We start from the raw sequence: 11,073 nt of genomic DNA, 5'->3' as shown, positions 1-11,073 counted from the left end.
ACAGCCTCAAGATCCTCTGCAGCCAGGACCGCTGAGAGCTGCATCCATCAGAGAAGGGGCTCACGAGATGTCTGACCGCGTCCTGGGAAGCAGTTACCCACCCCCGACCCCGGGAAAAGAACCCTGAAGCAACTAAGACTGGACGAAACACGCGTGGTTCTCGAGGAGCGAGGACCATTTTGAGAACGGTCTGGAGGATGAGCGCAGCCAGAGAGCTTCGGTGAAGGACAAGCAAAGGGGACACCTGGAAGAAGCAGCGGGCGTGGGCGGCAGGGACGGCCTGGGCCTGGGGAGGGAGGACACCATTCCCGTTTAACCAGAGACGCGGAAGCAGATCCAAGACGTGAGCGTATCCCAGAGACCAGAGTACCGGGTCACGGCACATGGATGACGAGACCTGTGTCCCTGAGGCGACCTGGAATTCGTGCTCCGCTGACCGGAAAGGCAGAGGGAAGGTGCGTACGCAATTCCCAGGGCACCAGAGGGAGGGTTCGCGGCTGAAGTCCCTGTCAGGGAGGAGGTGAGGCTGCTGTAGCGACACGGGGACTTTTCATGGGCGTGTGGCCCTCGTTCTTAGAATGTCCTTCCTCTTCTTTTCCGCCTCTCTCGTCCTAGAAGCTTCTGGCTGCCCAGTCCGACCCTGGTGACCCCTCCATTTCTCACTGACTCCCTTGCCTCCCCGTACCCACGAGCTCCGCTGTGACACACCCCGCACTGGTTTCTCACGCCCTTTTTTGCCTCCTCCTATAGTCGGGTATTACATCTCCCTTCGGAATAAGCCTTCTGGGAAATAGAGGCCACGTCTCTCTCATTTTTGCAGCCACAGGACTTAGCCAGAGCCTGACACAAAGCGGATTGGTTCCTCCAGCTGACGGCGCCTTCCTCCACCCTACAGGCAAGTTTTTCCCTCAGGGAAGGGCAGAAAACAACTCTTAATGGATAAAACTAAGTCCATTTTTCCCCAATGTAATCTTAAGAGGCTGATTTCTTAATAAAAAAAAAAAAAAGGTCGTGAAAAATACGATGTAAACAAAACATATGGTCCATATGGTCCAGAATTCTTGGAACCTAGAGTTGAGCTAAAAATGCCCACACGTCTCCTTGGCCATCTGTCTTGGGCGAGGTTCCCCATGAAGCAAACTTCGAGGCAAGGATTTGAGTGTTAGTGGCTTATCTGGGAGGTTATTCGAGGAAGCAAGGGAAGAGAAGTAAGCACGGGACACAGGACGGGAGCAAAGCCAGTAAAGGGGGCATCGCCGAGCAGGTCGCGGGGCGTACAGTGAGGGCTGGCCCCGTGGGAACTCTGGAGGCAGGATGGCTCGGCCTCCGAATGCAGCGTCTCGGCTGAGGAGCACGGAAGCTGGGAAGTTATCTTCAACCCGCATCGGCCCCGAGCAGCAGCGACGCCCGTCACTGCCAGCTGCCCTGCGTGTAGGCTGGGAGAAGCCCCTGGGCGTCAGCTGCGTGCGGGAGGACGTCACTGGCGTTTACTGGAAGGACTAGTGCTGGGAAGTTCTGGGCAGGCACGGAGAGCATCCGTCACACGTCTCTAGACCATACACGTCAAGGAAGTGGACAGATGCCAACAACCTGGCGACCTTGGGCCATATATTTGCTTATCTCCATAGTCTGGGCCACAAAAGATGGCCCGTGTGGCAGAGAGTGTATGCTGCCCTTCTACATCCATCCTCCCAGTGGCCCGCTATGTCCCCTTCCCAGACTGGAACTGGAAACTGTAGTGGTCCCTCCTAGACCAGGAGAGAAAGGGCAGGGCCTGAAGGCGGCAGAACAGCCAGGCAAAGGGACACCGTTCCTGATCCCAGGAGCGGCTCTCGTGGCCCCGAAGAGCTCTGTCCAGACTGTCACAGGTGAGACAGCCCTTTTGTGAGAGCCGCTTTGGTTTGGGGTGTCGGTTAAAGCAGCCGAGTTTAAACCCTGACTGCCACACCTCGTCCCCTCCACTCCTCTGAGGTTTGGACGAAAATCGCCGCGGAGTGACCCACCGTGTGTCTGCTTCCGATCTTTCCTCCACTTCCATTCCTGGGGAATTTTAGCAAGGGTCGTGCCACCTGGCCAGCTAGAGGTCAAGGCTCAGCTCAGGTCTCTGACGGAGTGGGGGGAGGGGCAGCATCAGTCCCATTTGCGGGTTAAGCTGCGCCAGGAGACACACTGGCCTGAAGGCCTGGCCGGGCGGCCACGGACAAGCCCCTGCATTTCTCCGAGCCTCGTGTCACGTGTTCATAAAATGTAGGGGTGATTGACTCCTCTGCGGTGGCTTACCGCCTCGATGCTCTTTGATTAATAAATATGAAGGCACTTAAGGGGGCTGGAGTTGGGGGTGAGGGTACCCCGTAAATGGGAGCTGGATCGAGAGCCCCGCAGCTGACAAAGGAGCTAGAAAATGCCTGTGTCTGGAAACAATGACAGGAACAGGGCCACTTTCAAAAGGAGGCGGAGCTGCCTTCCTGCCTCATACCTCGACCCCTGAGAATGTTGAAGCAAGGCGAAATGACCTTTGCACGGGGCCTGAGTGACCTGGTTTCCCAAAAACTATTTGCAAAGGTGACAAGAAAGCAGGTTCTGTGACGGCTGGACTGATGACTCCGGACTGAAAATTAAAAGCACTGTTCAGAATTAGCATCGCTGTGTGACGTTAGCTGCGCCGACAGCAGCGCCTCCCTTCTGTGGACGGGACTGTCCCCTGCCCTTCCTCACAGACACCCCCCGCTTTCGTCCCCGGATCAGAACACCACTAATTACATCTGCCTCAATCAGTGATTCCCGAATACCTGTTCTTATTGATCTCAAACAAATGCTCATTTGCCTCTCTCTTTGAACGGTCTCTATTTGTAGGTTCGCGGGCCATTTTGACTGAGACGCTCATGGCAGCCGAGCCCAGCCGCCCAGGACAGCGCCACCGCAGGCCCACTAAAGAGGTTATCAAGTTAGCAGAGCATCTCGCTTCCTCCCTTGCCGCCCACCCTTCCCCTCCGCCAGGAGGATGACGGAGATGCCTGTCTGCCTCTGCCGGGAGCCTGACTGTGGCGGAAGGAGGCGCGTGCCGCGGGAACATCGCGAAGGTGCAGAGCCTGCCTCGGCCCCACCCGCTCGCAGCTCTGCGGTGGCAAAGCCATTCCCACGGCCGCTGTGTTCATCGGCTTGGCTCAGTGCCCAGGGCTGCAGAGGCTGCTGGCTGGGTTGCTACCCCATCACAGAAAGGAGCCTGAGCTACAGCACAAAAAAAGCTGCAGTGACGTCCAGCGCTGGACACCTCTGTGCGAGCAGCTTGCCCACAGCTGTCCAGCCACGGCAGCTGTAGACACCATAACGCCGCTGGCTGGCTCCGGTCATCAATACCTCCCTGTGTGAAGAGGTGTCACCGTGACCATGGGCGTGATGATGTGCAGCTTCCGTCCCCAGGGACCAGGCCTGTCAACCCAGTCATCTCCGTGGCCTCGCCACTGAGTCACGGCTTTGGACCCCAACAGATTTTTACTTGAACCCTCTTACGTATCTGCACTGTCCTCATGTAGAGGGATGATCTGTGGTCCCCTCCGTCAAGGGCTTCCCCATTAGTGAGGGTGACGATATTGACACACACGTAACAGTAAAGTTTCAAGACCACTTCAAGTGTCGAGATGTAAGAAATATGGCCCAGAAAATACTGTACTTGCTTCCAATGGCTGCTGAAACAAATCACCACTAGTGGCTTCAAAAAGCACAAATTTATCATTGCCGTTCTAGGGCCCAGAACTTCAAACGAGTGTTAGGGAGTGAAGTCAGGGTGCTGACAAGGCCCAGTTCCTTCCAAAGGTTCCCGTTTCCTGCGCTTCCCGGCCTTTCCCAGCGTCTGGAAGCCTCCCGCGTGCCTTGGCTCACAGCCCCTCCCTCCATCCTCACAGGCATCGCTCCAGCCTCTGCTGCCGTGGTCACGCCTCTTCCTGACACCATCCTCACGCCTTCCTCTTCTGTCTCTGAGCCTCAGTCTCCTCACTCGTGAAATGGGGGTAAAGTACCCACTTCGTAAGGTAGTTACAATTAAATGGGAGAACACTCCTAAAGCGCCCAGCGGCTAGCTCAGTCGGACACACGGGAAGGGTACCCTTCTGTCCCCAGCTCCCTGGACCGTTATTACACCCGCTCGACAGACGGGGAGACTGAGCCGGAGGAGCTTGTGCTTCTGGAACAGGACGACACCAAGGGCGGTGACTGCATCGGGCGAGCACAGGTCCAGGGCAGCCTGCTCCCCGGGGACAGGGGTGGGGGAGGGGCCGTGTTCTATACAGAAGGGTCGCCATGACAAACGTGACAGGCAGGGTCCTGGATTCGCGGTATTTGGGCACGTGTTGTCCGCAAGACCACCGCAAGCGTGGGGATTTTTAGGAGGGAAGTGGCCTAGAATTGCGCCTGTGCCTTGGTGCCCATCGGTCCTGAAGCCCAGGTAGATCTAACCAGTATAAACCAGGATGGCAGGAAAACCCACCACACGGCTGGCTTTCTGAGGCCCTCGTAAGAAAGGAAAATGAAGAGCAGTACAGGTTGTATTTGAACTCTGGCCAAGTCGAGGCCTTTCTTGGCTGTTTGTTGCATGAAAACGCGGGATGTCTTCACACCCCTCTGCCCTCAGGGACGTTGAGGGAGACGCTTTCAGGAGAGAGCACGCAACAGGTTGGGCACGTGCGCGTCCATTCATGCTCACGGCAAGTCCGTGCCAGCCACTGAGGTGCTCGCTAAAGGGACGCCCCAGACCTCGTGGAGCTGAGCAGAGGAGGTGAGTATTAAAAAGAATCTCATAAACGCCTGTGAAATTAAAGGCGTAATAAGAGCTATCAAGACAGAGATCTATGATGTGGGGCGGGGAAGGACGGGGCATTGTGGCAGAAACCACGGTGTGTTCACCGCAAGTGTCTCCCCACCCTCCTGGACACACAGGCGGACTACGTTCCAGCTTCCCGTGACGACAGGGGTGGCCACGTGCCTGCACTGCGGCCAGGGGGATCCACCGAAGTCACTTCTGGGTCTGGCCCACCACAAACCTTTGGTGCCACCTTCCGCGTGGACAGTGGTCGTGGCTCAGAGCGCCTGACTCAGGCCCTGCTGTGGGTAAGAGATGAACTTCTGTTGGGTGCAGCCTCTGGACTTGGGGGGTTCTTCCACAGCAGTCAGCTTCATCCCCACTGCTCCCGGAAGTCACACGTCGGCTCGGAACAAGAGGACAATAGGGGGTGATGACATCCAAAGACGGAGGGAACAGACTCAGACGAGATGACGGGGGCGGGAGGAGAGAGCGTCCGAGGAACTGAAACATCCAGGAAGGGAGGGACGAGGCCGCCACGCAGGGCGTCCCAGGCCACCAGCGCACAGGGAAACCGTCGTGGACGGACCTCAAGTGTGGGGCAGGAAGTCATGGAAAAGACGACACGGTCAGATTCGCATTCTTAAAACGTCACTCCGGCTGCCACAGAGGAACGTACTAGAAAGAAGGGGTGCGAAGTGGGGAAGTCAGAGGGGCAACCTCTGAAGCGACCCACGTGCGGGACGGTGCCAGGCCCCTTCCCGCTTTTAACTCTACCCAGGCCTTCGGACCGGCTGAAACCTCGAGAGCTGGCCGCAGGTTCTCCTGTCTCGGGCTGGACGCTCCGCGTGTGGCTTCCACCCCACAGTGATTGGTTAAGCGATGAGGACGCGGGCGGCCGTGGCTGCACCAGAGGGAAGTGTGCAGACGACATTCTCAGCATCGGAGAGGTTAGCACGAAACGGGCAGGACAGCGCGCCCACCTCCAGTCCGACAACGCGGCGATTTCTCCTGCGTCCCGGTGGTTCTGCGCAGGAGTCCGTCTCACAGGCCTGACACTCGGCCTGGGTTTGGACCAGACCATCGTCTAACTGAAGCTCTGCAGTTCCTTTCGCGATGGGCTAGGAAATGGTTCTTTAGTTATGGGGGACTCAAGAAAGACCCCAAATGAAGTTTGTGGGGGGCTCTGCCGGAGAGGTGCCTCTCCCTCTTTGCGAGCAGTCGTGACGCACGTGATGGCATCCCCTTACACACTCAAGTGGCAGAAACCCTGCAGCTCGGGCATGTAGAAACAATAGATTAACTCTGGGGGTTCAGAATCTCCTCATTCAGATCAGCTTTACAGGGCAAGGAGCAGAGAGCGAGTCTCACTTTCAGCAACTGCCTGTTTTGTCCATGAGGCCTGGTAGGGCCCTGCCCTGCCCCATCGTTGGCCCTGCTCTGTGGGCCCCAAATTCCTGGGGAGGTCACATAAAGCACAGCGGCATTCGCATACCCTTCATTCTTAGTCACTGAGGCGTCTGTTAGCAAAAGAGCCGACCTCTTCTCAGGGGGCGACATGGCCCCGAGCAGAGGCCACTGTCACAGCCGAGAGGAAGGCAGAGCCACGGGAAAGCAACGGAGAGGCAGGGGTGGCAGTGAATACAAGTCCGAGCCACGTGGGGAACCCGCGGGGCGGGGAGGAGAGTCCACTGTGTTATTCTGCCTGGTCACATTACAGGAAATGACATCGCGAGAACGGGGGAGCCCTGCTCTCGCAAATGTGGATGTGACAGACTGAATGTCTGTGCACCTCCAAATCCACAAGGTGACGTCCTAACCCCAGCACCATAGCATGAGGAGGTGACGGCCTTCAGGTTTGGATGAGGTGATGAGGGAGGACCCCCCATGAAGGGATGGGTGCCCTTGAACGAAGAGACCCCAGAGCTACCTCTCTCCACCACGTGAGGACGTAGCAAGAAGGTGGCCACCTGCAAACCGGAAGGACAGCCAGCATGGGGAACTGAATTTGCCGCCACCTTGATCTTGGACTTCCAGCCTCCAGAACTGTGAGAAATAGGTACCTATTGTTCAAGCCACGCAGTCTATCGCATTTTATTTTAGCAGTTTGAGCCGAGATACTGGACGTTGCAGGCTGACCTAGTGCCCCCACCGTAATGATCTACGCTTTGAATTGGAATCAAGTGGAAGCTTCTAAACATTCCATTAACGTGAATCTTCATCTTAAACACAAATCCTAAATAAACTCTAGCCCTAAACTTTTTCTCTCCAATCTTCCCTTACGGTTGTACTAGTTTATCTAGGTTAACCTTCAGGGTATATAGAATTTTCTTTCAAATCTACAATACGAGGATTGCAAGACTAGAGAATAGATGGGCCTCTGAAGTTAAAATCGGTCACCCCAAAATAGGTGAGCTATGAACATGACCACCCATGAGGTAGCCTGCCCCTCAGATCACAGGAATGACCCTGTAAGAAAGACGAGAACAAGGAAAGGAGCTGAAAATAGTAGAAAAGAAAAGACGAAATTATCGTTATTGGCAGAGGAAAGAACTGTCCACCTGAGAACGCTACAGAAGCCACCAAAAAATAATCAGAGCATATGTAGTTCAGTGAGATGGTTATAGAGTTAAAAGTACAAATATCAGTAGTTTTCCTAGACATCAGCAAAAACAACTAGAAAATGCTTTGGGGAAAGACTATTGAGAAGGACAACAAACCCCAACGACCCATGACATACCCAGAAATCGAACAAAAAGATCTATGTGAAGAAAATTAAAAACCTTTATTGAAAGTCATAAAATGCTGTAAAGAGAATAATACAGATATCAATTCTTTCCCACCGTGCTCCAATTTACTTATAAATTTAATGTAATTCTGCCTGCTCATGGCATTCCATTCTTTTTCTGGGCGCCTTGGATATTCTATTCTTGGTTGTCTGTGAGACCTGAATAATTCTCTTTTTTTAGCTCATGTGAGTGGGTTTTAGCCAAATGGCTAAGTCAGCCTAGGCTACCCTCTGTCTCTTGTGGGCTCATCTATCTTGGATCTCAAATCCTCCCGTACATTCTCCTGCATCTCTCTCCAAATGGGTTTTTGCAGCTTCCTACAAGAAAAAAAAAAAATTTTTTTGCTTTAAAAAAAAAAAGTGTTTTTTTGCAGCTTTAATCCAGCTTTGGTTCCAATTCAACAACTTCTTGCCATTAACGCTCATTTTCCATGATGGTTCGTTCAGACTCACAAGAGAAGGATCCTGATTGGCTGAGCCTGCCTCTCGGGTCAGGTACCCACCCCACTGACCCAACTGGCTGTAGCTAAGAGAAGCAGAGGCCCGTGGAAGAAAGTCTGAGTTGCATCGAGTCCGGAGGAAGGGTGTTGGTGATAGAGGCCATGATTAAATCTTTGCCACATGGGTCTACCATTATTAACGGTGTCCATTTATCAGACACCTACATGAGCCAGGCACTCAGGTGTGTAACCTCGTTTTAAATTCCCGACATCTCTCCATCCACCTTGCCAAGTAGATGTTATCATCATCTCGATGGTCAGGAAACTGGCTGCTCAAGTAGGTCACATGGCCAACCGACCTGTAAGTCAAAGATGAAGCCAGCTCCATGCCTCAAGTGTTGGGGTCTTGCCTGCCTGAGTTGGGGTTCCAGGGCCACATGCCCCAAGCTGGGATGCACTAATCAACTGTGCCTCTGGGTTTGAGAGTCTGAGCACCCCCTCTCCTGGATGTTGACCAGACACTGCGCCAACCAGCCCCCCACCCTATTTACCTAGAAACTCCTACCATCTCTTTAATAGATCGCCGAGGGTGACGGGGCCTCAGCGGGACTTGAGTGATTCTCCAGTTGGACGAGCTGCCTCCCCTCTGCCACAGCACGATTCTCTCCCTTTTGCCATCTGTTTATCTGAGCCTCTTCCCCACCAGCCTGCCAGCACCTCGACGAGGGGTGGCCATGCACCAAGGCAACCCATAGTGACAACTCAATACATATACATGGGACAAAATTCAATCAGCGACGCTCCGACTTGCTGACACCCTGTGCAGCCCCACTTGGGCGCACCCTGGGGACGTCCTCCCTTCTCCCTAGGGTGAACACAGTGGCCACAGGAACGGACAGGCCCCCCAAAACCTGGAGCCTATGCTACCTCTTCTTCCTGCGGCTCTACGAGGCCATAGACTCACCACACCCAAAGTCCACGCAGAGGGGGACACGGTTGGAGTCTCTCCCCTGCTGTTTGACACCCTTGGGGATCCACCTGAGAGGCAAAAAGTTAACTTCGTCCCTGTGGCTCAGAGGAAGTCGGACACGCCCTCGGGCTGTGACGGGGACAGGCAGGTGCATCGGAACCGTGAGGGGGTCTCTCCGACATCACGGCCCTCGCCCGCTCTCTGCCTTCTGCACCTACGGGCCATCGTTTCTGAGGGAATGCTTCTTGTCCTTCAAACATGGGGGAACCACGCCCTGGGACTCCCTGCTTTGCCTGGAGTGTCCCCTCCAGGGGGAGCAACCTCCCTGTGAAACCACATCTGCTCCCAGATGGGTCAGAGCCGGAGAGACTGACACCGGCTGTCAGGGCCAGGCGCGCCCAGCAGGGGAGGCCAGCTTCCCTCACGAGAATAGGGGGAGGATGGGGAGCACGGGGTGCCGGGAGGACGGGGTGTGAGGGGCATCATGAATGGCGTAGCATGTGTTTCTCCTCCACTTCCTTCCCGTTGGCACTTTAAGGAACTCCGAAGCAGACTATGTCACAATCCTTCTAATTTCTGTGGCACCCTTACCCACTCCCCAACCCCCGTCTCAGGAAGCTTTCTATGGAGTGTCCCCCCCAACCACACCTGTTGTCCTCTTTTCGGTGGGGACTGCGGGCCGTCCGGAGCCCCGAGGAGCCCTGGCTGGTTCCCAGCACCGAGCAACCCTCTTCGGTGCTTCTATAGCTGGACACCCGTCAGAGGATCCTGGGGCTTCTCCCGCACCCCCACTCCCGTCCCTGACAGCCCCTGACAGATAACCGCCCAGGAGGAGACAATAAACACATTTTCAGATGGATTTTTCAAGACAGTTAATCCTCCCAGGCGCGCCAACCCTTCCCCATCTGTGACGGCCCTCACCCCAGTCGTCACCGTGCACGCTGGCTGCTTCCGCCACACTTACGCCCACAGTGCCAGGCACACGGGTGTGAGCGTGCTCACACTCACAGCACCGGCCCTGTCCTTCCGCCACTCCTCACGTCCACCCGGGCCCTGGCTGAGGAGCTGGCAGAGGGAAGCGACCAGGTGCCCACGTGGTACACTGCGCTGTCACGAGCGTCTGGGGTGCCGAGGATGACATGCGGCTTCTGCACGGGGCCTAGCGTGGCACGGCTCAAATAGCAGCCAGACTCGGGGCCGGGGGCTCCTGCCACCTGGGGCCCAGAGGCGGGCACGCACCCAGGCCCTGGCCTGTGACCCCAGAAAAGCCACCCTCCCCACATGGAGGATCGCCCCTCGCTGCCCGTGGAGCCCTTCGTGGTCAGGTGTGCGAAGCGATTTACCTGTGAGTTTTGCAGGGGAAGAGATGGGACGAGAGAGAAGCCAGACAGCTTCTTCGAATTGCAAGGTGTGGGAAATAAACCTAACAGGTAGCGAATCAATCTGTGCCGCTCGGGGACAGGGGGCCGGGTGGGGACAGGAGAACCAGCTTCCCCCCGGAGCCCCGCAGGGAAGCTGCAGAATGGCCCACCCCCCTCAGAGCTCTGAAACGTGCCCTCTGGGTTACCCTGGGTGACCGCACCAAACACAGACGCATCGCCCTCCCCCTGCTCGTTCTCCTGGATGAGTCACAATTCCCCAGCAAAACTGCTGAAGGTCTGGGACCCCAGGGACCAGAGCTCTATCCCCATCATAAGAAAAGGTATTGTGATCACCAGTGGCAGTTAGTACTCTGCAGACGAGTCAGGCAGGGCTGGGAACGGAACAGCTTCTGAGAGCGGCCCCGTGCCTCGGTTCTGACCTTCAGGGAAGGAAGGAACAGACAGCTGGCGTGCGGTCGCCTCTAACAGCGGGGACTTCCCAGACCGATATAGAGGGAGGGACAGAGGCAGACACTCCAATCACACATCTCAACTCCGTTTTATTACAACATCGAGGGAACTGGTTGCAGGGAGGATGATGCTGGAGATGAACGCGGAGGGCGAGCCACTCACGACCGCACCGTCACCCTTCCTGAGCGGGTACGGACGTCACGGGGCTCTGGACATGCATTGGGGACACTGTGTGTGTGTGTGTGTGT

The sequence above is a fragment of the Pteropus medius genome, unplaced genomic scaffold, assembly GCF_902729225.1.
Source record: "Pteropus medius unplaced genomic scaffold, Ma_sr-lr_union100, whole genome shotgun sequence".
In the NCBI taxonomy this organism is placed as follows: Eukaryota; Metazoa; Chordata; class Mammalia; order Chiroptera; family Pteropodidae; genus Pteropus; species Pteropus medius.
The sequence above is the reverse complement of the archived record's forward strand: the minus strand, read 5'-3'. Positions refer to the sequence as shown.